The sequence below is a fragment of the Melozone crissalis genome, unplaced genomic scaffold (assembly GCF_028551555.1).
Source record: "Melozone crissalis strain CALT ecotype California unplaced genomic scaffold, PUWL_Pcris_2 ptg000018l_1, whole genome shotgun sequence".
Taxonomy (NCBI): domain Eukaryota; kingdom Metazoa; phylum Chordata; class Aves; order Passeriformes; family Passerellidae; genus Melozone; species Melozone crissalis.
This window is the reverse complement of record NW_026535796.1, coordinates 38,371,182-38,393,496: the sequence shown is the minus strand read 5'-3', so window position 1 is coordinate 38,393,496 and position 22,315 is coordinate 38,371,182.

The following is a 22,315-nucleotide window of genomic DNA, read 5'->3' as shown; positions in this document are numbered from 1 at the left end:
AAGAGAGAAAGAGAGAAAGAGAGAGAGAGAGAGAGAGAGAAAGAGAGAGAGAAAGGGAAAGAGAAAGAGAAAGAGAAAGAGAAAGAGAAAGAGAAAGAGAAAGATGCTGGCCAGGGCAGATGGGGACCAAAATGTGCTACTACATGCAACTGAGAAGAATACAATTTAGGAATATTTTGATGACTTTTTACTTAGAATGAGGGTACTGACACAGAGTTAAGAACTGGTAAGGTAGTGCTGTGGGTACTTCTTCCCTTTATTTAATCTTCAGTTGTGCCACATTCTGAAAGTTTTCCATCTATTAAGCACATGGATTTAGTACCCCTTTTCATGTTGTCTCGGTTTAAAAGGCAAATGTCTGCCAAGGAAGGTTGAAACCTTCCTGGAGTGAAAAGACAACAGCTCTCTCCAAATTATCATGGCTTCAAAAATTGCAGGGCTTCCAGGTAAAAATATGGGAAAAAGGAAAAGCATTTCTTTACTAGACTATATATATCTATGCAACAAGACAAAACAAACAACAAAACAAACGGCCAATAAAAACAAAAAATAAAATAAAAAATTAAAAAAAAAAAAAAAAAGGACCAAAAAACTGGAAATTTCCCACCCGTTAAGCAGTCCACAGCTGGCAGGAGGCGCTGTTGGCTCAGGCGAGGCAGAGAGGCTGCCGTGATTCCGTCTCTGTTTCAGGTCATTCTTAAAAGGGAGCAGAAAGTACAACCCCTACCAACTCAGCCACGTGGTAGGGTTAAGCTCCACTCTTGTGTAGAAGAGCAGCAGCCAAATGCACACAGTGGGATTAGTTCTCAGAGTCTCAGTTTGGCTCCAAGACACTAGTTTGTTTAGACAGGCTACAGAAAATTCAAATTACTACAGCCAGAATATCACTCAATTCTTCTGTTTCCAAGCCTCTTCTGTAATCCAAGCCTCTGAACATTGAAAAATTCACCTATCACTCATCAAGTCACTTTTCCAAAATAGATAGGATTCAAATGTTTATCTGTTTTCACAGTTCAAATTACTTCCTAGGCTTTCTGATATATTTTGTGTCTTGATTTCACCATCAAAGGCCATTATGAAAGACCAGACTGCCATAAATGGCAGACACAACAAGTTTCTTTAAAAAATTAGCATTTAGGTACTGAGATTGCTGCATTTCTGAAGGCAAGGCTTCATTTAGCAGATTGGTCTCCATTCTCAGTCCTGCATTTTGCTGGTTACTTTACAGGTTAACAACTGTTGCTGAAAATGTCCATAAATCTGCATTCTGAAAAAGATTAAAATAATCTATCTCTTCTAGTTCAACAAAAAGTGGACCATTCCAAATCCTTTTTGCTCTACAGAAGGTGAATTAATCACAGAAAAAGAATAATTAGATGCTTTGAAACATCTTCCTGACATCTTTCATTGTCTTTGTAGTCTCCATCCTATAACTGGAAGGAAATCCTTCTTTTACTAGAAAGGTGGTAGATTAGAAAGACCAGTTCAAGTCTATGCATTCCTGGTGTTGTGTTGGAAAGCTGCTTCCTTTGAGCTTGCAGTGGGATATCACATCTTCTCACAGAATTTCCAGTACATGTTCATACATTTCTGTGTTGGTTTTTTAGAGCCACCTACTAGCCAGATCAGATGTAAGGAGAATATTTTGAATTTCTACCCTTGGTGTTCATATCTCCCTTGCAGCATAGGTTAAAACTATGAATTTTCTAGGTACCAAGCAATTAGGCACTGACCATTGACAGTGATTTTTTAGTTTTTCTCTTTTTTCCTCTGCAACCCTATTTAATATTCATCAAATAAAAATAAAGTTTTTTTGGCAGAAGTACTTTGTTAGTTCGGTAATGAAAATAACAATTCCTTCAAAATTACTAAATATATATGATTCATTTATATAAATAAATGAAACCGCCATTCACATAAAGCATAAAGCTAATATTTCTTGCTGTGTTCTCTAGTGTAGTCACTACTTCGTGCTTCAAATTAACAACCTTTCACATAGTTACTGCCAATATGCTCGGGGGTTTAAAATGAAATTATTTTTATAAACATGGAAACCAGCAGAAATATTGTTTTGAGGTAACAATAAGTTAAAAAAATTAATACACTGAATCCTAATTTTATGTCCATGACTGCCTTTTTTTGGTGGTTTTATTTAGTTGATTTGACTTGGGTTGATCTTGTCTTTGCATTGAGAATAATACAATATAATACAATAACAATATATAAATAAATTTTGATGGCTGGACTGATTTTTTTGCTATCTATAACCTACTCTGCTTTCCCACAGGCATCTCACTTAGGATTTTAGGTCTTGGCCGTAAATCCATGATCTGTTTTGCCTTCATAAAATTATGCATTCTAATGATGGGAAGATTTCCTATCCCACATGAATTCATATTAGAAATCTTTCTCCAGGGAAGATGGGATGCTGAGTGATCTTCAAGCTGAAATGGATGAACTGCAAATGTTGAGGAAGGCATGCCAACCTTTTAAGACTACAGCAAGACTTGGAAGAAACTGAATGAGACTTAAAAAAAGCAATCTGAGACTTTAGACATTTAAAATCTTCCTTTAGGGAGAAACAATCATAGACTTACAAAATGTGTGTATGAGTAAGAAATACAAACCCTGTTATAGTCAAATTAAGTTGCTTATCCTTATAAATTCCTGAATCATCTTTACTACTCAAATTCAGATTCCATTTGAGCTCAAAGCTCAAAACTTTTACAGTATTTCTGATACTTGAAACAGTCTTGAATGTAAAAGAATTACTTGGTGTAATCAATGATTATTTTGCTGTGTGTTTTCTCTGACTTGAGAATGGATGAGGAAGTGCACTGAAGCTACTGCTTTATGTACCTTGTTGCAATATTGCATGATTTCAGGAATAAACACCAGTGTATTATTGGAATGTCATCAGATTTTGGTACAGGGTCAGAACATACAGAGTTCTGCTTTCCTTGTTACTCAAGAAAGGACCTCCAACAGGGCATGCCTCATCCCTGGAGTCATCATCCCTTTGCCCTACGCTGGCAGTGTTCAATGCCAGGTTGGACGGGCATTGGGTAATATGGTCCAGTGAGGAGTGTCCCTGCCCATGACAGGAGGGTTTGGAACAAGGTGATCTTTAAGATCCCTTCCAATCCAGCCACTGTGTGATTCTATAATTCTTTGACTCAAGGTAAGACTCTGAGGGTAGGTATGGTTCCTGGCTCTACCTATGGTTCTGAGCTCATGAGTTTTCAAGAGAGAGTGTACTTTTTCTTTTATTAACTCAAAGTAGATATGGGTTGAAGTGGCTGTAAAATAGCATCACAGAAGACTAGCAATGATGAGCTGTCCTAAAATCCGTATGATCCTTAGCTATAGCTCTAAATTGAAATAGGAATTAGAAAGGAGAAACAAGAGCTCTGACACGTCATCAATCATTTTATTCATGGTTTACAAATTTGCATACATGTTATACATTATTGCATCATAAAAACCCCCTATCTTTAGTGAGAAAAAAATCTGCAGTTCAAATGAAGAAACCATCATGCTTCCTGGCTAAGGTATTGGGCTACAACTGCAGCAGATCAATAATAAAGTTTCAAAAAATGAAAACTCTTGGTTTCTATCTCTTACTGTTCTTCTCAGATAAAAACTGCCAATTAAGAGTTTGACCTAATCTTTCTTACTCATGTGTAAGAAATTAGTATTTCAAGACAAAGACTCCTCAGGTGAAAGGTGCTGAAAATTTTCTGGGTCATGAGCACCTTGTATAAATGCAATCATATACAGATATGAAGATAGACCTTAAAAGACTGTATGACCTGAGCATTCTGCCCTTTTGGTATGATGGTTGTCAGCAAGCTATAACCCAGAACACTCATTCAGGTGTCTGTGTTTTGCTCTTTCTTCATTGCTGACTTCCATCAGCTGAAACATCAAATGCTTGCCCAGAATGCTGCAACAGTTATGGAAAGCTTTTCAGGAAACATCACTTCACACAGATGTTTAACCTCCAAGCCCTGAAGGGATAGCTCTGCCAGTTGCCAGGCTTGTCAATTAATTTTACATTGACAATCATGCTAATACAGTTTGACACAGACAGGTTTTGCAGCCAGCCAGCCACATAAACAAGGTAGATGGCTCCAGTTCACATCTGAATGTGAATACAGTGCACAATACATCTGAACACAGAGCACACCGTAGCATGTGTCTCATAGGTAGCACTGCCCAGTTTCATATCAACTACCATCCCAGATGATCATAACAATCAGTAAAATATTTTTTTGCTCACCTGAGCACTCTCCCAGTTTCTTTTGTGGTCATATCACCACAAATGTGTTCAGGAAATATGAATATGAAATATGATATATATCTGAATACTTGGCTTACAAAATAAACTGCCAAGCAAGATGAGTACTGCTGAGATGTCCCTGAAATAAGTTTATTGAACCTGATGCACCTCATTCAAATTCTGTCAGCAAACTGGAAGTAACTTCAAGAAAAGGAGCAAATATTAGGGTTTGGAAGGAATTATTTACAAGAATACCTTAAATAGGCTGGATATGTGCAACTGGGCACACTAATGAGAAAAGTGTGATGAGGATATTATAGTTGGCTAGAATTATCTAAAAAAGATAAAGCAAATACAACAGTAGCTACAACATGACAGAATGAATGTAGGTATTATGTTAAAGTAAGTAAGTTACACCAGATTCAAAAAAATGTTTTACACCAAAAAGAAACTGTGGACCAGTTGGCCCAAGATAAATAAATTGATAACAACTAGAATATTTAGACAAAGACTGAATACAGCTTCAATCTGGAATCAAGCATATATTGGTCAATGAGTAACTTTAAAGACATATGTCCTAGTCTCTACCTTCAAATTCTGTGAAAATTATTGAGAATTATTGGTTTTGGGTTTGAATGAGATTGAAAACTGCAGTGTAAAAAGAACTCTTGGAGGTTTCTGTTTTTCTGTTTTCTACTTTCTCTTGCCTTATGAAACTGAATTAATTCTAACCAAAATTATCACTTTCAGAAAATGTTTGAGCATAAATAAAGGTTTAATTTCCCCTAAGATGTTAAATAACTATGAGTGTAGGGAAATGAGAAATACTTTCATTTTGTGAGACTGCACAAAAAAACCCTGAAATTTTAAAACTGAATATTATGATGAATATAAATGAGCCTAGTGTAAAAGTTATGAATTAAAACATCAGTCCTTGATGCTTCCAAACACTAGTATACCTTTATGAATTTGACTGACAGCCTGATTTTGTCCTAGTTTTTCATGGTCATGTAGTGACTTGAAACATCTGTATTTCATGCTGTAAAAAAACCCATGATTTTTTTAGAATAATTTTACAGCATGTAGGAAAGTCAGAATTATAATCTAAGCAAGTGGCCCTTTGGACAGTGGTTAAACAATTGAGGATTGCATCAGTACCAGATGCACACCGACAATGATAACAACTAGGAACAGGCAGTAACTTACAGAAAGAAGATACTATAAACAAAACCATAGATGTTTCTAATGAAAATACTGTTTATATGTGCAAATATCTTGTTTCTGCCGCATCTTAGCTGAGAGCATAGATTCCCAAGACAGAACTGTAGTTCTGTTCAACTCTTATGCATGGTTTAATCCAGGGGACAAGGTCTTTTGTAGCCTGTCATCAACAATGTTGAGCAACTGAAAATCTGCTGAAACACTTACTGTCTCCATAGTTCTCACTTGTGATAATGACAGCCCCAACTTTAACTTTTCAGTTACTCAAGATAATGAATGATGTCAAAGTCCTCATCTACAACATGTTCCTGAGCTGCAGATTGGGACCATTTATTTTCACAATACAGTTTTGGTCTTTATCTCATTTGTTATAATGATGATGATAATGACAAAAACAACAGTAACAAATATAAAATAAACATTATTTTTTGTTATTCTATTTTAGAAGAGCATTTATCTTAGTAAAACTATTCTGCACATTTGGAGAATAACTCTTTGTCTAAGAATTGTTTGCAAACCATTATGTATAAATATTATTGTTTTTCATTATATTTGTGTCAGACAATGGTAAAGATAAGGGAGAAAAAATAGACAAATTCACAAGCAAAAATTAAAATTTTTGTCTTAGGAAATGATGCCATGAACGTTTCTGAAAAAGTGACAGTGATGTTTGGAGAAAATCAATTAGTCACTATGTTAATACAGATGGAGAGGGACAAGTGTGACTGTGTTGTAGACATTAAGAGATATAGATATCCCAGCTACACAAGGGCAAGAGCAGAAGTTTGCTGATCAGCAGTGATGAATGGGTTTGGAGAAGATATAATGTAATTGTTTTGTGACAGATCATTTAGAAGAGCCGAAGAATGGAGAAATCAAAATTTTCTGGAAAATAGTAGATGGTCAGAGGTGAGGTTGGAGTTAAGATGATATAGGTCAGACATTACAACCTCTGCACCTGAAAAAGAAAGAAGAATAGTAATCACTATGAGATACAATCAATTTTTTCATTGATCAATGAAATAATAATTTATTATATAACTAGGTACTATTTTTGCTATCAATGAATTGTTTGCTTATATTCATATACACTTGAAGAGTTTGGGATTTCATCTACTTTGATATTCAAAGAGCAAAATAAACTATAAAGGTATTTAAGAATCTGCATTTTTGTTGATCTGTTGTGCAACTTTCAAACATTTGTGGTCAAATGCATTATTCGAGAATATTCTTTCAGGTACAATGCATTAGACAGTATAGTTTTGTAATGTGAACACATAAAATTTATATGCACTCAATTAAAATAAATAAATTTGGAATATAGACGCATCATTGGATGTTACCTCCTCCTCAAGGCTCTCCCAACTGTCCATTTGTCAGTCCATTATAATATTCAGCCTTCTCTCATGGCTAAGAAAAAAAAGCTGAATATTTGTAGCTCAGACCATCAGACAACTCATAGGGTTTCCATGCACTAACCGGTAGTGAGCTCTGAGGAGCTTTAAAGAATTCTCTGTCCCTTGGAAAGAAAGGCAGAATTTGTTGCACACTTGTGGATTTCTGCCATCTTTTTCAGGGAAGAAAGAAGCTAGGAATGAATTGATGAGAAGGAAGTAATAAAAGTGAAATGTTTGTTAAGGAAGCTTGGTTTTCCTTTTGTGCTTCTTTTTTTAGGAGCAAGCTTCCTACCATGTCTAAGAAACTAAACATTAGAATTCAAAACTTTCCCTCCTGGGGTTACTTTCCTTCTCTCTTTTATTCTTTTCCTCGTACTGGCAAAGAATTTGAAAACCTCTGCCAGACAGATCTTTAAAACTCTCATCATTCTTATAAAGAAATCCAGTGTTGGCAAGTTCTGACACTGGACAAACATGTCAACAAACATTGAGAAAGTGCTGCCTCCAAGCAGCAGAGCACACTAGGGCTGTGTTTACTCAAGCTTGTCGCTACCAGGCTTCATTAAGAGTGATGACATTTTTAAACACCATCTCTGTGGCACTATGTGATACAAATCAAATCTAGCAGGCACACAAAGGCCTTTGTCTCTGCTCAAGACCTGTACCAACTTCTGCTGTTAAGGATATGACAACATTTTCTGGCTCAAGGAAAAAAACTGCAAGGAACTGATCCTAAACTGAACCAAGTGAATAGAAAACTATTCTTTTCATACTGGTGGGGTTGGATTTAAGTGTTGTACATCTCTTCTCCCTGCCTGCACACAGAAAAATATGACGTTGATATACAGAAGGCACAGGGAGATATTATTTAATTCTAGAGTATGGATGTGACCACTAAAATTATTACATTTACTGTAATTGCTGTACTTACTCAATCTGACCCTTCCTTTTAAAAACAAAGAAACTCATCTTTGTCCTGCAACACCATTTGCCATATTCTTGTTCAGCACAAGCACTGCTTTACATGTTTTTCCTGTAATTTTATTGAAAGAAATTCTTATATTTTAAAATAGAGATGGTCATGATTATTTCCATTCAACTTTAAGCACATATATGCTCAGTATTATGATATTTAAATGTTTAAAATGTACCTATTTTTTGAGCAGCAAGTTGATAGATTCATCCACTAAATGCACACTCAAGGAGACACTTTTAAAGAAGGAACTATACTGTAAAAGGATGGAGATGACACACTTTTTCTCTGGAGAAGGGAACTAGACTTTAAGGTATGGTTGGGACCAAGGTGAAATGAATACAATTAATTTGTATTCATTTGAATTCATGTAGAATAGAATAGAATAGAGTAGAATAGAATAGAATAGAATAGAATAGAATAGAATAGAATAGAATAGAATAGAATAATTTCAGTTGGCAGGGACTATAAGAATGATCTAATTCATCTGCCTGATCAATTCAGAGCCGATCAAAAGTTAAAGAACTGTTAAGGGCCTTGGCCAAATATCCCTTAAGCACTGACAGGCCTTGCTCAGCTTTCTAGGAAGTGTTTGACCCCCTGTCCCAGTGTTTGACTTCTGAATGTCCAGTCTGAACATCCCGTGAAACTAATTTGACCCATTCACACAAGTCCTATCACTGGATCCCAGAGAGAAGAGGTCAGCACCTCCCTTCACTTCCCTCCTCACAAAGCTGTAGAGAGCAATGAGGTCACCCCTCAGCCTCCTTTTTTTACAAACTAGATAAATCCAAAGTCATTAACTGCTCCTTGTAGGACATTCCTTCCAGCCCTGTCACCAGATTTTTTGTCCTCTGGACACACACAAAGAGTTTCACATCCTTCTTGAATTATGAGGCCAGAATGGCACACAGGAGTCAGGGTGAGGCCCACCCCTGCTGAGTGCAGTGGGATAACCATCTCTGCTGAGCAGCTGTTTGTGCTGGGTTTGATGTACCCCAGGATGGAGCTCACCCTCCTGGCTGCCTGGGCACCCGGCTGGCTCACACTGAGCTGCTGCCACCCCAGATCCCTCTCTGCTGGGCTGATCTCCAGCCACTCCTTTTCCCAATTCATACTTATGTCCAGCTTAACATAACAGAAAACAAAATAATTATTACTGTATAATATACAAAATATAAAATATGATACTCATAATGTATAGAAAATCATAAAATCTGTGTACCTACACTGTGTGTGCACTTCTACCTGTTAGTGCATTATCTGCAAGGAACCAATATGCAGGCTTCCATTTACTGGGCTTTGTAAGTAGAATTCTTAAAAAATGTAGAGGCCTTTCCTCTGAACAGCTTTATTACTAGCAGTTCAAAAAATGTTTTCAAGTGAGAGTTTTAAATCAGCTGGAAAAGTTGGAAAAACACTTTCTAAAAGTAAATTACAGAATTTATTACAAGCCCAGAGAAAACAAGTACATTTACAATGTGGAAATTACATAGGCTGATGTTTTCACACATATGTGCCTCTGGATAAGAGCTTTAATTCCTATTTAGGCACTAAACCAGAACAAGCATGTTTTCAATAGAAGCAAATTATAGCAAGGCAATTATATTGGAAAACACACCAAGATAAAACTCTCCAGCAAGCATACATTACATAAAAATAAAAATAGCAATCAGTGGCATCTGAATTGATATGTACTGATTACCTTTGAAAATGTAAGACACATCTAAATACCTAACTTCATAATTCAGGTATGACTCTGAGAAATACCTTTAACTTGACATATAGATTTGACTAGATCTTTATTCAGAAAAGCATAAACTTACATGCTGCTTATTTTCAAATGTATACAAGGATAATGTATATGGTTTGTTATTGACTGATGACCAAAATGCTTATGCTAAGATACTTGTAATGGAAAATCTATTACCAGTGCATGGTTACATGAAATAACAATTTTCCTATTGAAATATTTCTTCCAAAAGCATGCAGATTGCTTGCTAACAGTTGGGAAAGAATTTAAAAACCTTATGTAATTTTTGCAAAGAACTTCAGTAGGACCAGTGTTTGAATTTTGATGTTGCATGAAACATCATCTATCAATGTAGATGATTTTTGCCAAACTGATAAAATAAAACTTTATCCACTATTTGCCAGTTATGTACTTACTTTGCAAAGGCTTTTTGGCATTGTTGGCTTTTGGGTTTTTTTGTTGTTTGTGGGAGGGGGATGTGTTTGGTCTTGTTTTTTTTCCTTAATACACAGCATTTAGTTTGGTAAGTTGTCATTCAACGATGGGATTTAGTCCAGTTCTATGTTGGCAGTTGATTTCATTGTTTCATTGTTTTTTCTTTCTATATACGAAATCAAGATTAGTCAAATCTGCCTATTTCTAATAATGCATTGGAGAGAAACAGCAGGGGGAGGAAAGAAAATCTACAGATATTTAAGGACCCAGTAACAGAGTAACAACCAGCAACAATGGAAACTTTATGGGGCTGCACTTTATTAAGTCTGTCCATTTCAAGCTACTAATAATTAGCTGAGCTCAAAATGATTGCTTAGCATTCAGCAGGGAAGGTAGCATTTCTCCAGAAAGGACTTTGTTATTGGAGACTGTTTTTATAAATGCATAGTTTCCTTAATTCCAGTATAATGATCTTTCCTGACTTAGTTATTGTTGTTTTAAGTGGCTAAAATAAGCACTCTTGTTCATATACTTTCAAATGAAAACATGAGTGTTCATGGCTTTAGATTACTGAAGCTTTCCCTTATTGGTCCCACACACCCCCTTTTCCTTCAGACTGCAGTCTCTAGGTACTTTGATAGTTTACACTTTCTTCTCAGAGTGAGGTGTTGTAGTAAAAAAGTTCCTTTGGCAGCTACCAAAACATGTCACACTGACTGTAACCTTTAAAAAAGGAAATGCTCCGTGGAGCTTTGATTGTGTAAACAGCATATTCTGTCCTGAAAATGGGGACACAGTCAAAGGAGAAATTATATATAGGAAATGTATATATTTTTTACTACTTTTTACTTTATTTTGATACTTAGAGGTGCCTCTTTAAGAATTCTGTGCTGTGCACTCATATGCTAAGATAAATGGCCACTTTTTCCAGGTGTAATGTTGTTGTGAGCAGAAGCGTAAGAGACACTGGTTATTGTTTTGAACTCTATTGTTTTCTATATTGGCTGAAGTCAGAGCAGAGCAGCTATTCTACAGGGGCTGCAGGGAAGTGGAGTTCTGTGCAAATTCACCATTGTCATTGATGAGGACAGGGAATCTGAACAGAATGGAGTGAGACACAAAAGTAGGTATAAGTTATATTCAGTGTTTGCTAAGATTTGGTTTACGTCTACGAAAAACACTGAAAATATATCCAAGGGATTATCAAGCTGTGAAAAATCCTTCACAGAGGGATATATCTCAATTATTCCTGCTGATGCTGCAGCTGGAATCTTGCAATACAGATCTTGGATCAAATTTGTGTGTGTAAGAATTTTGTTAAATTACAGAGTGGTTTAATTTAAGAAGAGAAAAATGGACACACTGGCCTGAACTGCTTTCAGCCTTGCAAGATGAATGAGAATTCAGAGAAAAGTTCAGATTTCACAGTGTGAAAATTATTTTATTTAGAGTCAGCTGGGATGAACCATGATGAACTACAAGTAATATAAATGGACCATGGACCTCCATCACCCTCAAAGAAACAGTTAATTTACTACAAAAAACAACTAAAATGTGGCAATCTCTTGCAGTCTTCTTGTTCCTGACTGAATATTTCTTCTGAATATTATAATGGGCATTATTAGCCACAGACTCCACAGTAGCTGGATTATTATCTACACTCAGAGGTGGAAAAGAGAGACTGTAGATTTTATCACATCTGGTACCTGGCGCACAAAACTTTGTGTTCAATAATGCCTTCAGGGTATTATCAAGTCATAAAATGATCAAGTCATTAAAAATGATCAAGTCACTCCTGTAATTAGTGACTGGCTTCCCAGACCAACTATTTTTAAATGGCATGGACTGGTAGAAATTAATTCAAGTACAAAAGATTATAAATAATTTAGATTGGAAGTGACCCCTGAAGACCATATATTCCAAGTCTCCACAAAAAGCAGAACCAGCTTCAGTGTTACCTTAGGCTGGTCAGGTCTTTGTCCACTTGGTCATCCACATGGATATTCTATGACTCCTACGAGAAACCTTTCCCAATGACCACTCTCATTAGAAAGATTTTGTTCCCTTATATTCATAAAACCTGTATGTTCATACTGGGGTTGAGAAAATTTAGATTATAGTGGTATAAAAAGCTGAACAAGTGGGAAAATGGAGGACAAAGAAGACTACACCTGCTGAAGCAAAATTCCATTAGCATTACATTTAAATATATATGTAAAATATATATATATATATATATTAAAATAAATTCTAAATTAAATAAATAATTAGACATACACGTCTTCAATTTTTTTTTCAATTGAACTAGAAAATATATACAAAAGATTGATGGCCAGAACCTATTATCACTTAGCAAGAAAGCAAAAGAAACACAGAGAACTTGCATAATTTGTGTTAACAAAACTATTCTCACTCACCATCTAGGAGTCTCACAGCTGCACCACCTGAGCAAGAACCAAAGGCCCTTTGCAGAGTCTGGCTCCAGTCCTCTAATGGGTCTTATCTGACTCCCTATACACCCCACACTCACCCAGTCAGACAAACTTTCCTTGCTTAGCCCCAGCTTTCCCATGGCAGTCTCGACCATCTCAATCCTCCAGACCATTTAATCCTGGTGCAAAAACTAACAAAAGAAGAGCATGAGTTGGATGCCTCTGAGGAAGGACCCTGAACAAAGGAAACCCTGGGCTTTTGTACTTTTACTGTCTTAAGCACGTGCTGGGATCTCGGCTCCTCTCGTGTCCCTGAGTTTGCCCCTCACCTGCCTGAGCCACGGGTTATTTTGTTATCCAAGGGTCAGCACTCCATGGGCTCCCCTCACCCACAGCTCAACCTGCAGCTGTACCCTGAGCTGCCTTCACTGAATGGATTCCTCAAAATTTCATCAATGTCATATAGAGGCTATGGCACAACCTACATTTTTAAATTAACCATTCTGACATTGTGAACCAAGTGTGTTTTGCAGTTTTAAAGACAGCAACTAAAATTATACCATTCAATAATGAATCAGTTCAAAGTGGGGATATGTCTAAATCATTACTTTTGCAGAACTGTTATTTGGTGGCAAAAAATTGAAAATTAGAGGAAGTGAGAGACAAAAATATCCATTTTGGAAGAGATTTTTAAATGCTATAATTTCTATAGAGTAGTGGCATAGGGAAAGGGAAAAATCAATCCATATTTTTCAGTTATATGTGATGTCATTTTTTCTACAACATAGTACTCTGCCACTGCTGTGGCAGTAGCAGGTTACTGACTTTCTTTTTTTTCTTTTTTTCTTTTTTTCTTTTTTTTTTTTTTTTTTTTATTTTTAATTGATGGTAACACAAAGAAGCAAAATCAGAGTACTTTCTAGAAAAACAAAGGTCAGGTTTTACCAGGTGCTTCAGAAATTTTAATCCAATATATTCTCAGGCATAACTTTTCCACTTTGAATATGACATTGGGTTTAAAATGGATCATCTCAAAATCTGAATTTGGATTGGATTTCATTTTGAAATTAGGAGCTCTATCCACAGCTTACAATGCTATAAACCATTAGACTAAAATCCACTTCTAACTAATACATTCCAAGCCTGCAGCCTTATCTTCTTTTTCTGTAATATATACAGTAAGTCAGCTGCCATTTAACCCACTTCCAGTATGTTAGTTTTCCTGTCATCTCCTTTGTTGTCTTCAGAACTGACACCCAGTCACTATTTGCCAAACATGATTTACAGTTTCCAGCAGTTCTCTACCTTTATCATCAATTTTTTATCGCTGGATCACAGCTGAACCCAAGGGAGGAAGTTGTTATATGCAGCTGAAATAGATACTAGCTCTGCATTTTCAAAGAACAATGTTGCACAAATGAAAGTTCTGCCCTGCAAATAATGACTAAAAAACTCAAACAACCCAAGCCAACCAGAAAACAAACCAAAAACTAACACTCATACAGGAAAAGTCTTTACAATTCAGAAGGGATCTGAACTGCTGTGCGTAGTTAACCTGTGTAAAGCATACCATTAGCAGCACATTTTCTTAATCAACACAGTGTGGTTGGTTTCATAATGTAGGAATTGTTATTATTTCCAACATAGAAATTCACTCCTTGAGGTTTTTTCTAAATAGTGTCAGTGACCTTAAGATGTATTCATCTGGATAAGATATGCACATGCATAATATATGATTTCATTTTCTTTATATTGCTTAAAAGATTTCCCAAAAGCCAGGTAAATGAGTATATATATTTTGAAAAGCCTACACCAACAATAATAGCTGATTCTCTCACTTCTATTAACTGAGTTCTCCAAACAGTTTTTTATATTAATTAATTAATACTCATACATAGTCTGACATTAGGCAGTGTTATTAGTTCTGGTTTATATCAAGGATCTGACGCTCAAGGCAAAGGAAGGATAGGAAAAGTAATTTTTTTGTAACAAATACTACATTAAAACAAGAAATTACCTGAAATGATTATACCATTTCCTTTCCACTTTGACTTTATAATAAGCAATCCATCCATTGTATATAATTTGCTAGGCTCTATATTCATGGTTTTTAAGAAAGAAAAGAATGCAATTGCCTAGGTGAAAGGCCTGACCTGCTGGAATCAGGGGAAGGGGAGAATGGCTGTCATCTGTGACTGTGATCTGTGACTATGGTCTGTGATCCAAAAATAGGAAACAGTTACTCCTAGTAAAGTATGAGAGAAAAAGAAGTCAGTCCCCATCTTCCTCATACTATTTAAATTCATCCTGGCTGGAGCAGGCTGTGAGACTGAAAGGCTGGAAAGGAGCTATTTGCAGAAATTCATTGCTATTTCATGCTCTTCACTTTTCAAAGCAGGAAGAACATGGAACATACAAAGAATTTGAAAAGCTGTTGAATTTTAGGAACTTAATATGCTTTTTTGAGATTTCTGGCCCAAATGTAATGACAACTATTAGAATAATTCCCCCCCCACACACACTTTTCTCAAAATTATTCATAGATTCTAGAAAGGTTGCACCTCTTTCTCAGAAAACTTTTAGTGTTTAATTAAACTTTTCTGAAATGTAAGGAGGGTTGTTAGCAGAACTGCTACCTTGGGCTTATTTAGAGACCTTGAGAAACTCCTTGGCAGGCAGTCCTGAAGGGCAAAGGAGTCCAGGAAGGCTTTAAGAAAGAAATCTTAAAGGTTCAAAAGTAGGCTGCACTCTTAAGTGAAAAGATGAGTCAATGGGGAAGAAGAGCAGCCTGACTGAACAGGGAGCTTTGCATGGAACTCAGGAGAAGAAGAGAGTTTATGGCATTTGGAAGAAGGGACAGGAAACTCAGAGGAATACAAGGACATTATGAGGTTATTCAGGGAGAAAATTAGAAGGGCCAAAACCTAGCTGGAACTTAATCTGGCTACTGCCACAAAAGACAATAAACATGTTTCTATACATACATTAACAAAAGGATGGCTAAGGAGAATCCCATCTATAAGAAGGGTGGGAGGAGGATCTGGGGAACTACATGGCTGCCAGTCTGACCTGGTGCTAGGCTCATGGAACAAGTCATCTTGAGTTCTTTGCAGCACAAACAGGGGATTAGACCCAGCTAGGATGGGTTCATGAAGGGCAGGTCCTGCTTGACCAACCTGATCTCCTTCTGTGACAAGGTGACCTGCTTAGCAGATGAGGGAAAGGCTGTGGATGCTGTTTACCCACACTTCAGTGTGGTGACACTGCTTCCCACATAAACTGGCTGCTCCTGGCCTGGATGGGTGCACTTATTGCTGGTAGGAAACTGGCAGGAGGGCTGAGCCCAGAGGGTGCTGGTGAATGGAGTTACATCCAGCTGGCAGACATGGCTGAACATGAGCCAGGGTACAGGTGCCCAAGAAGGCCAATGGCATCCCGGCCGGTGCCAGCAACAGTGTGGCCAGCAGAACCAGGGCAGGGATTGTCCCCCTGCACCTGGCAGGGATTGTCCCCCTGCCCTTGGCACTGGTGAGGCCCAACCTCAAATCCTGTGTTCAGTTCTGGCCCCTCACTACAAGACAGACATTGAGGTGCCAGAGTGTGTCCAGAGAAGGACAACAAAGGGGAGGAAGAGTCTGGAGCACAAGTCTGATGAGGGGCAGCTGAGGGAGCTGGGGGTGCTTAGCCTGGAAAAAGGGAGGCTCAGAGGGGACCTTAATGGCCTCTACAGCTGCCTGATAGGAGGCTGTGGCCAGGTGGGGTTGGTCTCTTCTCCCAAGCAACAAGAAACAGGACAAAAGAAATTGCCCTTAAATTGTACCCAGGGAGGTTTGGATTGGATATTTGGAAAAAATTCTTCACTGATAGAACGGTCAGACATTGAAATAAGCTGCCAAGGGAAGTGGTTGAATCACTGTCCCTGGGAATAGTTAAAAGACAGGTAGATGAAACAGTTAGGGACATGGTTTAGTGGTAGTTTAAATCATGAATAAGGTTAAGCGTTTGGACTTGGTGACCTTACAGGTCTTTTCAGACCTATGATTTGGTGATTATCAGTTCGAGGAGTTCACCATGAAATTATCTAAATGCACTAAAATGCAGAATGTAAGTTCTTTTTGAAAATCCAATCAAAACTGTTACATTTCCTTTGAAAGTTTTGATTGGAAAAATATGAATCTAAAATTTTTCCACTGCAGCAGGATTTTAGTAACATATATTTATCTACTACCCTGGAAATTCCATCTAGTGCCTGCAAATATATATATATAGAGGGTTTTGGTTTTTTTCTTTTTGCTTTTCAGATGTAAGAGCAAGCAGTTTAAAATATATTTCTTTGTTCTAAGTCCCCTAGAACATTTTTTTCAGACTTCAGCAATTACAGTTCAGGAAATATGGGATTAAGACTTTCTGGGGTGCTCCTGTCCCCTAATTTCTGTGCTTCCTTCCCCCTGCAACCCTGTCTACAGCTAATCTATAATAAAGGTTAATTTTGAAAAGCGAGCTCCATAGTATTTACACAATGAAGTCAAACTCTGAATGAAACACACTTGTAAAAACAACAGCAGCCTTTTCCTTGTGCAATATAGGATGTGGTCAATCATTTGGCAATTCGGTTTTGGCACATCATGAACTATTTATTTGTTAAGGCAAGTTCTTGAGATTACAGAAACTCTGGGAGGTTTTTTCCTTTCTTTTCTTCTTTTTTGGGTCCTTTTTATTTCCTCCACTGGAAACTATTAAATTTTCAGAGCCTGATGTTTGTTTCACGCTGAAATGTGCACTATTGTATCGATAAATATTTAATGGTGCTGGAGTTCAGTGGATATAGCCTCATATGTTTCTTTTAAAAGGTGTTTTATAACCTGGTGAATGCACTGTGGTCAACCGAGCAAGAAAAAACAAACTCAAACCAAAAACTTTCCACTAAAAGATGACACAGGGTTCAGTTTCAGTTTGAAGAGGGTGTGGAGGAAACAAGTAACCATATATTTTTCTGAGTCTTTCAGTCCTGGCAGTGCTCAGACAATTCCATTTGAGATAAACATCAGGGGCATTACATAGATCATAAAAGCATTTGAGCTGAGAAAGGCAAGTGCTAGAAAAGATAAAGTTCTAAAAATGAGCTTTCTCCAACAAATCTCAAAAAAAAAGATAGGTAAATCCACTTTGCCCTGAACCGCTGCACTTCCCATGATAGATTTGCTGTGACATGTTCATGCTCAGTCTGTAAGACTGGTTTAAATGCTCATGCAAAGTGCTTTCAAATATTTCTGGGCAAACATTTGTTGACATTAAATTGTAAAAAAAATGTTAAATTATTTAAACATATCTGTCAAACTGTTAGCATGCACTTTACCTAATGTTGCACTTGAAACTACCTGAAATCACTTTGGCAGGTTAGGACCAAGCTATAGCACAGGAAAAAAACCCTCAGTGACAGGTAATAACAAAAATTACATTATTGGTATTCTCTCCCTTTCATTTGGCTCCTATTCTGAACATCTACCACTCCACTAACTACCCGAACAGACTTGGAAACTAAATTTTACCTTATCCAGTTTCAAGTGGTAACTTAAAATGTCGAAGTAGAATATAATTTCCAGTAAAAAAATTGAAGATTTCTTAATTGATTATCTATTTTTAAACTAATCTGCAAATCATATCAACTGTATTTTGATAAATCTGAAAAGCTGTTCATATTTTTAAAGAAATTTCATAGATTTGTAAATAAACACCACCTACAGTGAATTAGGGCAAAACGCACAAAAAGCTTGTAATTTGCAAATGACATCAAAAATCTCTATCAAATACAAAGAATAAGATCAATGAATCAGTATCTTGTACGCAGTGTTCTCTCACTTATGATTAAGATGCAGCAGCTGTGAAACTTACTCAATATATTAGTTATAAACTAAATATTTTAAGACTAATCCAGGAATCTTTGAGGATATTACCTCAGCCTCAGTGGAATTGATCAGCAAAGAATCATATACTGTTGTTGTCTGAAAGATGCTTTGTTTGACTTGTGTAGAGAGAATAAAAATAACAAGAGGTCGGATAACCTGTTATCCTGATGGGAAATGATAGAGCTGAAAAATGAAGGCTAGGTAAAAATAATAAAAAAGTTGTTCCAAACCATGGTATCACTATAAAAGAAAAAACAATCTATTGATCTACTTGTGATGAGCCTATGCCATGGGGTTTTAAATGTAGGACAACAAAAATTGTCTAAACTCAGATTTCTACTGCCCAATCAAAGACCACATTTGGGTATCAATAAGTATGAATCACAAATATAAAAAAACCCCACACATTTACAGTTAGGAGCAGTGTTCTCTCAATAACAAATGTGTATCAAGAATACTGTCATACATCAGGAAAATCTCAATCACAAGCATGTATTGAGTCTGGCATATCTGAGTTCCCATGTCTTTAGAGATTTTAGTTAAGCACTTGACATAATTTGGGTGTTGAAAGTTGTAGATTGTTTTGAAATCCTTTGAGGTGAACAAGTTACAGAGCTTAGGGCATTAAACTCTTTCTGGACATTAGAAATATGGTCCAGAAAATGACCTTTTCATTAAAGAATTGGTTTCCCTATGTCTATGTTCATGCTTTCCTCAAATACTCTATTCATCATCACAGACAAAAATCTGGTTTTTTTCTTCCAGCATTACTGAAGTGCAAACTTAAATTTGGAAACCAAGCGATATGGAGCAATTTGCAGTGATTGCTAGCGTCTTGTGGGGTAAAAAAAAAAAAAAAAAGAAGCTACCAAAACTTATACATACCTGCACTTCTTATTTTACATGTAATTTCAGGTCTTCCTTGACATATTTTTAGTTATTTTGCTATTCATTCAGTTTTATTGTAGAAATCTGCTTTATCTTGGAATCATCAGGAAACAGTAACTGGTTTAATCTTTAAGTCATAATACAAATGATCTTCCTAAAATAAATATTTGAACATTGCTTTGTCTCCCTTTTACTTTATTTCCAAGAATAGAATCAGGGTCCACTGTGATTGTACAAAATTATATGGAAGAAGCCCTAACATGGTTGTTAAACACCAGTCAACATCTGTGTGTGCTGTATAGAAATGAAGCTAAAAAAATGAGCTCGCATTACTCTTTGTAGACTGAAATTATTGAATTAAACATTGAGGTACTTTTCCCAGATATGAGAAGGATTTATTTGCAATATTCATATAAGAAAAGTACACTTTCAAGAAGGCTGAGAACTGGGACCCATGAAAAAAGACCATTTTGTTCCCAGAATGAGTTGTTTTATCACAAAAAATTTAGCATTTCAGTTTCCATTCAAAACAATGGAATGGAAGGAATAGAATTACTTAAATGTCTTTAAGTAATGTGACACAAAGAACACTTTGCCTGGCTGTAATGGAGTTTTACCTTCTTTAATTTGCAATGTTTGCAATTGAAAATCAGACAAAGTAACTTTGAGTTCTTTGGTTCCCACTGACTACACTGCAGGAATTATGTTATATCTCACAGGAAGCCATCAGAGCCAGTACCTCACACGACTGAACTCTATGACTTTTATGGCTTTCACAGAGAGATTTATCCAGTTTTTCTGGCTTTGGTTTTAGCTGAAAGCAAATGCTGATATCTTCAGTGTATTTCTGAACAGAATGGAAATGAGAAATACTGTAAATTGTTCAAGGCAACTTTTACCCACAGGATTGCTAGAAATTTAAACCAGAAGCTTGGGTTTGTTTTTGTAAGCATCTGCACTGAGTCTCTAAACATTTGAAGATTACCCTGTTGCAATGAAGGTTGTGTGTGAGGTTTTACATGATAGTAAAATGTCAGCCTCACAGAGCACATTATGTACCTATAACCTTCTTTTGAGAAAGATACCCAGTAGAGGAAATGTATAAAACTTTGAAGCTCTGCAAGCAGAAGACTTGTTCCAGTTCTGTGTCCATTCAAAGTTATTTCAGATGTCTATATTAATTTTCTTGTTTGACTGTAGCAAAGTATTTTCTATTGTCAATAAATTTAGCCCTGATTTTTGGCACATTTTTCATTAGCAGATGCTTTAGAATGTACCTGATGAGCAACAAGGTAGGAAGAACATCTACAGTGGTGGTGTTAGGATATCTCTGCATGGACTAGAAGCCTTGAAAATAGGTAATTCCGTGAAGACTGTTACTAGGACTTTTCCAATTTAATAGAAGCATGGAGTGCTTCTATTAAAAATAGAAATTAGAAAATAGAAATGTGGATCTGGAAATTATATGGAGGAAAAAACAGTGCTGAGAATTCAACACGCGTCTGCAGTATGCACTGACACAGAGAAGAGCTCAGTAAAATGTTTGAGCATCCTATTTCACTCATATCTGACAGAACAATGTGAGTATAGCAATCCCACATTAGCGAAAGATTGCTTTTTTCCTTCTGGTGAGAAGGCCACATGAGTGTCTCTGTTCTCTAATTACATGACACTTAGGTTCATACATTTGTATTTTTACTCTCAATTGAATTTCTACAAACGCTTTTCTCAAGCTAGCTCTCTTCAGCTCTCTCAAAATCATTGAAAGTGCAACATACAGCTGCTGCATTTTTCCGTCTCCCTCTTGGCCTGGTGAATAAATCATTAATTCTTGATGTTGAATGCTTCTCTCCCATGTCATACTTGCTTTGCAAAACTTGAGTTTGAACTTGAAGTCCTTTCCACGGATTTTGCCCTTGGATCCATCTTGATCTAATTACCCTTGCTTTCTTTTGTTCCTATTTTTTAGCTGTCATTTCCATAAACTAAAAGTTTAGGTTGAGAGATACATAAATATTACAGAAAATGACAATAATATAAATTACCAGAACTGTTTCTGACATATACAGAATTTTATTGGGTGGGGTAAGCTTCTGCCAAACAATTTATTCTTTACCAAAATTGATTTGAAATCAAATGAGACACAAAGGGCTGAGAAGACCTCATTTAGGTCATATCATGATACGATAAGAGCAGGATTTCTTCAGTGCTTGCTGTTTCAACCTAATGGGAAACTGTGTGGGGAACAGGAAAACAACATTCCAGGAGGGCGAGGAGAAAGAAACAACTGGAAGGAATAAGCATGTCCAAAGTCATGTGAGTAAGTTGGACAAGGTCTTGTTTTAGTTAAAATTAAAAGAAATCTCTCACTTTTAATAGACGCCACCAGATAGTCCTGCACTTAAGCAGTGGGGGAGATTTCCTCAGTTCTTTTGTAACAGTACATTTAAAAGAAGAGAAAATATTGAAAAATATAGGAATATAGCCAAAGTTGTTTTGCAGACTCTTATACAGACACATTAAATTAGAAACTTTTATGTCTCAATTGAAACTGGTATCAATCTCTTTAATTTCATTTAGACTCAGTGTTATCTTTTTTTGGTTTGGTTTTGTTGTTTTGGTACTGAGAATTTGGCTTAAGTCAGTGGTACCAATATGGTCCTAGACTTTGATCCGCCAGCTGACATAATGCAAATTAGCAGCCATATGTGCTGGCTATCAGTACAGTGATGGATAATTTCCAGTCAAATGAGGTTTTAAAAAATAGTTTGCAACAAAATCTTGGTAAAATAAATTGCATATAGTTTGCAACAAAATCTTGGTAAAATAAATTGCATAAACTGCCTAACCTGCACGGGAATGAAGCATCAGAGATACCCTGATTATTTCCAGGGAATTTGTCTTTTCTACTACCCAGTTCAATTGATTCTTATATATAAGAATATATGTTTGGGAAAAAGTACTTAGAGGTGAACAGCAGCTTGTTTCTTCTCAGTGTTAGATATAATTGGTCACTGCATGTGTGTGA